This window comes from Schistocerca americana, chromosome 11 (genome assembly GCF_021461395.2).
Source record: "Schistocerca americana isolate TAMUIC-IGC-003095 chromosome 11, iqSchAmer2.1, whole genome shotgun sequence".
NCBI lineage: Eukaryota > Metazoa > Arthropoda > Insecta > Orthoptera > Acrididae > Schistocerca > Schistocerca americana.
This window is the reverse complement of record NC_060129.1, coordinates 92,783,358-92,788,995: the sequence shown is the minus strand read 5'-3', so window position 1 is coordinate 92,788,995 and position 5,638 is coordinate 92,783,358. Positions and strand designations below refer to the sequence as shown.

General features: G+C 40.7%; 2 non-coding genes across 2 annotated transcripts; both read right to left on the bottom strand.

The window, feature by feature from the left end:
• Positions 1–2,713: 2,713 nt before the first annotated feature.
• On the bottom strand, positions 2,714–2,788 carry Trnas-uga. Its single transcript has one exon. It is a non-coding gene; the product is annotated as a tRNA-Ser (tRNA).
• Positions 2,789–3,315: 527 nt separating this feature from the next.
• Positions 3,316–3,390, bottom strand: Trnal-caa. Its single transcript has one exon. It is a non-coding gene; the product is annotated as a tRNA-Leu (tRNA).
• Positions 3,391–5,638: the final 2,248 nt, after the last annotated feature.

Here is a 5,638-nt window from a genome sequence, read left to right as displayed (position 1 = left end):
CGACAAAATAAATAATGTGACTGTCATTTTGATTAATTGACATAGAAATGGCTACTTGATAAAGTTTAACTGTTAAGCTTACGACTCGGACCAAACTACTGTAGCTGTATCTTCATCCATTCGACCTAAATTGTCTCTCACGTTAGAGTGGTCTAAGACTTTTCTCTCCCCTTGAATTTAGAACCTCAAATTTCAGGTGCAGCTTAGATTCAGAAATTTTTTTTTTTGTTTATTTAGTCTCATTTTTCGAGTGCGGCTTAGATTAGTTTCAAGTGAATATGGTAAGGTTTATGCTGTCAGTTATTCTGAGCCTTAGGGAAGATATTTTTAGCACTATAATTTTCGTTCCTTAGTAAATTGTTTTGATATTAATTCCGTTATTTACACAATACTGTAAAATAAAGTACGTATCATAAGTTTGTGTATTGTGTGCTATTCACGTATAGCCCCTGTTACTCTGTGACAGCAACCATTCGCAAAGTTCATTGTTCCTAAATTCGTATGTTTCCTTTGAAGTCGTGCACAGCCACAAAGTTTGGCTTGTGTATGCCTGTATCTTGTTCTGCTTCGAAATCGGGAAAGTAGTACCTCTCTTTGTAAGTGCATTTTTAAATTTTTTAGTGCCACTCCCATTGCAAGTATATTTGTTATTGCAGTAACCACCACGTCTTTTTCTCCTTTGCATGTAGCATTTGTTTTCACTTAACTTCACATGCTCATCAGCGCAATTTTGGCAATCAGAGAAGCCAGAGTTGTCTGCCGAGTCTGCTTCTGCCTTATTTTTTTACATTTTTCGCACTCGAAAATCTTTTCACATGCTCACTTGTGATTACCCATACACTCTTTACCAAAACAATACAGTAGTCTCGATAGTGCGAGTTCCCAATAATCCGAGCCTCTTTAATAAAAAAGAAAAAAAAAATAGGTTGCAATGATCTTTCTTTTCTTCACTGACATGATAAATAATGAAAGGGAGAGTACAGGTCAGTGACAAAGCAGACGACAAAGCAACCAACACCGACGATTAGCTCGCTGACCTGTTGCACGAACATCTGTCGTCAGTATGGCACGAAATACCCCGGCTGCTATCGATCAAAACTGGAGAGTTCATACGCCGCTGTAGTTCCCAGTACCTGTACTGTACAGTGTGTTCCGTTGTACACTTTACAAAGATGAGTGCTATAACAAAAAAGAGGAAATTTGTGCCTTTGCATCTAAGATTAGAAGCACTAAGGAGAAACAATAAAAAAACTTGCTCTCGGATATGGGGTAGCTGAAGTTAATGGTTGCTGACCGGCCAAGAAAGACTTAAATTGGAGCAGTTTTCTTCACAGAAGTGCTCACATGAATCTCAGTCGAAGTATAAAGATGTCACTGCAAAAAAACAAGTGTGTCATTGTTCATGAGGTTTACCCAACAGAGACAGAAGGGTCCTCTGATTTCCGGCCCAATCTTGCAAGAAAAAGGTTTGTTTATCAGAAACCAGCTGCAAGAAGGAGATAAGTTCGCTGCTAGTGTGTGTTGGCTCGACAAGTGGAAGAAAAGGTATGGAGTGCGTCAACTAGACGTATGTGGAGGAAAAACTCTCCGGTGACGCTCAGGCCATTCCAAAATTTATCGTAGAGTTTAAAAAAATCATAACTGACGAAACTGGGCTAAATTTTAAAATGTTACCAGCGAGAACACTTGCTTCTCGTAGCTCCTGGGCACAAAAAAAGCAAAGAGCGGCTCACAGTTATGGCAGCTTCAAATGCAACTGAAAACCACAAACTGAAACTAGTTGTGATTGGGAAGTTTGCCAAGCCAAGAGTATCCAAGACTGTATCCATCTCGGCTCTTCCGGTTGAGTAATGCCTGGATGAATCAGGAAATCTTCAAGAACTGGTTTTTTAACTCATTTGTACCTCACTGCAAGAATTTTTTAAAAGGAAGGGGACTGCCATGCAAAGCAATTTCGCTCATGGATACTGCGTCCTCATATCCGAGTGCAGGAGAACTGCAGTGCGACGATATGCGCGCCTTGTTTTTCCCACCAAACGTCACCTGCCCCATTCAGCCCACGGATCAGGGCGTTCTGGAATGTCTAAAAAAAAGTATCGACTGCGATTGCTGCAGTCAATGCTGCATTCCGAAGACAACGAAAGCATTGTAGGAGCTTTGAAGAAAATGACTTTGAAGGATGTCGTGTACTGGATTAGCGAATCTTGGAGCGAAATAGTCACACAATTTATAAGTTGTAGAGGAAAATTCTATAGGAAAGTATGCTAGACACAGAAACTGAAAATTCAGCAGATGAGGACGATCAACCATTGTGTAATTTAATCAGTGGATTGCCAGGGTGTGAAGAGGCAGAAGAGGTGGAAGGAGGCGAGTGGTTAAATTCGGACCAACGGTTGGAAGTGACACTCTTCTGTAATTGACACGGCTAACATTCGACGGCAGTGCGAGGGTGACGAGGCAGCGGCTGCACCGGTGGTGAGTCACATCGATGGCTGCGCTGCCCTCGAGGCCGCCTTATGCTACATGGAACAGCAGCCTGAGGCGACACCGATGGTGTCACACTGCCGCGAGCAAACGTCGCAGACACTTCACTATTACTTGGCTAAATAAATAATTATTGTTATTCTGCCAATGCAAATACGTGTGTAAATATTTGATTTTAATAAAGTTCAAATTTGAGTTGTATTGAAACTTCCTGGCAGATTAAAACTGTGTGCCCGACCGAGACTCGAACTCGGGACCTTTGCCTTTCACGGGCAAGTGCTCTACCAACTGAGCTACCGAAGCACGACTCACGCCCGGTACTCACAGCTTTACTTCTGCCCGTACCTCGTCTCCTACCTTCCAAACTTGACAGAAGCTCTCCTGCGAAACTTGCAGAACTAACACTCCTGAAAGAAAGGATATTGCGGAGACATGGCTTAGCCACAGCCTGGGGGATGTTTCCAGAATGAGATTTTCACGCTGCAGCGGAGTGTGCGCTGATATGAAACTTCCTGGCAGATTAAAACTGTGTGCCCGACCGAGACTCGAACTCGGGACCTTTGCCTTTCGCAGGCAAGTGCTCTACCAACTGAGCTACCGAAGCACGACTCACGCCCAGTACTCACAGCTTTACTTCTGCCAGTACCTCGTCTCCTACCTTCCAAACTTTACAGAAGCTCTCCTGCGAAACTTGCAGAACTAGCACTCCTGAAAGAAAGGATATTGCGGAGACATGGCTTAGCCACAGCCTGGGGGATGTTTCCAGAATGAGATTTTCACTCTGCAGCGGAGTGTGCGCTGATATGAAACTTCCTGGCAGATTAAAACTGTGTGCCCGACCGAGACTCGAACTCGGGACCTTTGCCTTTTGCGGGCAAGTGCTCTACCAACTGAGCTACCGAAGCACGACTCATGCCCGGTACTCACAGCTTTACTTCTGCCAGTACCTCGTCTCCTACCTTCCAAACTTTACAGAAGCTTTCCTGCGAAACACTCCGCACACTCCGCTGCAGAGTGAAAATCTCATTCTGTTGAGTTGTATTACTTACAATATTATAATATTTCTTTCTCCCATTTAAATTTCGATCGTCAGAGTTTTTGATAGTTCGAGGTGGTTCCGGTCCCGTTTACCTTGAACTATCGAGACTCTACTGTGTGTCTTGCACTTTCTGCATTAAATCCTTGGCTGTTTACGTTCATGCTTTGGTCTTACCACGCAAGTTGCACACATTTCCTTTATCTTTTTTGCAGATGTATTTGTCCTTCTGATTGCAGGATTCATCACACGTCTTGCAATAGACATTCTGCCTAAAAAACTCTTCATATTTTTGATGCCATTGTGGTGGTCATTATTTAAGCACAAATAGTGTTGCTCCCTTTTCGCCGCCAGAGGAATGCATAACTGTGTTAAAATTGACAGCTGAAACAACTTTAACCTGAACATTCAAAAAAAGCTGCTGCATCGTCGATATCGTCAAGACTGAAACCTAACCTTCAAAGTTCTTTGAGTCTCGCTCACAACTCTTTTGCTAATTCTTCCTGCGGAGCTCTCCCTTTCCTAGTGTAGAGAGCGTCATTATATGTCAGTTCCTCGCACAAGTGTGTTTCTAGTGATCATTGCTCGAGGACCGCACAGGCTATCGTTGTTGGTTATTTTGTTTATACTTGTCTTGCCAATTATATCTTTAGTAATATTTACTATTTTTGTTTCCCTTTGAACCTTTACCTCGACCTATTTCGTAGACCTCAAAGTAAAATTTGGTGTTTGTGTTTACATTTTCATTGGATCATTGGATGTTATTATTATTTCAATCTGGTCAAGAGCTGTGAAGCGTTGCCTTTTAAACTCCTTTTCGATGAAATTGCATGATTAAAATCATTTTCAGCAACTGTTTTCATTTTGTCCCCTTACTTGTAATTGGGCAATTTTCTTACTGCATTTATAGCTGCGTGTATAGCCTTTCTGACAGCTTTCATTTGTTACACGGGATTACCTTTCTTTGAGTCTTTCTCACTCATGTTGTTTCTTTCCATATCTATCCTAACTTCTTGAGTCCAGGCTATTGTTGACTTCTTGTCCCAAAGATATCTAAAAATCTGTTTGGTTAACCTGTTGCTGTTCATTCTCTGTAAGTGTCCAAAAAATAGCAGTCGCCTCTTTTGTAGTGTTCCATTTATGTTTCCAATGTTGCGATAAACTTCTTCATTACTTCTTAATTTCCATACCTCTGTATTTTTTGGTGCCCAAATATTTTTCGAATTTCTTTCTAGGACTTCAATTTTGTATACTTTGTAGTTCAGTACTAAACATTCATTTCCATAAAGAAACTCTGGTTTTACTATAGTATTGTAGTGCCGTATCTTTAAATTTTTAGACAGGCACCTTTTGTTGCAGATATTGCTTGTTATTTCACAAGTGCTCTCCATTTTATGTACTCTTTCTTCTAAAACAAATTTTTCTAAGCCATTTTGTTGCATAATTTCTCAAATATTTAAATTTATTTACCATCTTTATCTGCTGCTAGGGATTCCAGAGCATTTTTTATATTTGTCATAAAGTTTTTCTAGATATTCAACCTGCTTTGTTTGCTATTTCTTCCAAGAGACTGATTTGTATTCCAGAATTTGTTAGATTTTCAAAAAGGATGGCAAAATCATTCGCAAATGCTAAGCAATGAATTTCAATGCCTTTGGTTTTAGTTCCCAGTCTGATCGGTGATGGCTTCTGCTCTTTCAGTTTTTGTTTCCACTCTCTTACTGTTTTCTCTAGTGCACAGTTAAGGAGAGTGGAAACAAGCCATTACCTTGCCTTCCACCTGTTTTTATGTCGAATGCCTTCGATATATCATCCCGAAAATTTACTTTTGATGTGGTGTTTGTGAGCGTTTCAACGAATAAGGTTTGCTGATTTAGATTTGATGGCAAATTCTCTGTTCACTCTTCATCAAGCGTTGCCCTATCAATCGAGTCAAATGCATTTTTAAAATATACAAATGTTACAACTATATCTTTGGACTTTGTAAATCTGTGACGAATTACTGACTGTAGGTTGAAAATCTGTTCTGAGCAAACTCTGCCCTTTCTAAAACCACTGTCATACTCTCCCAAATGGTTACAAAGTGTTGCTCCTTCCATGTTTAATAGTAGTGTTGAA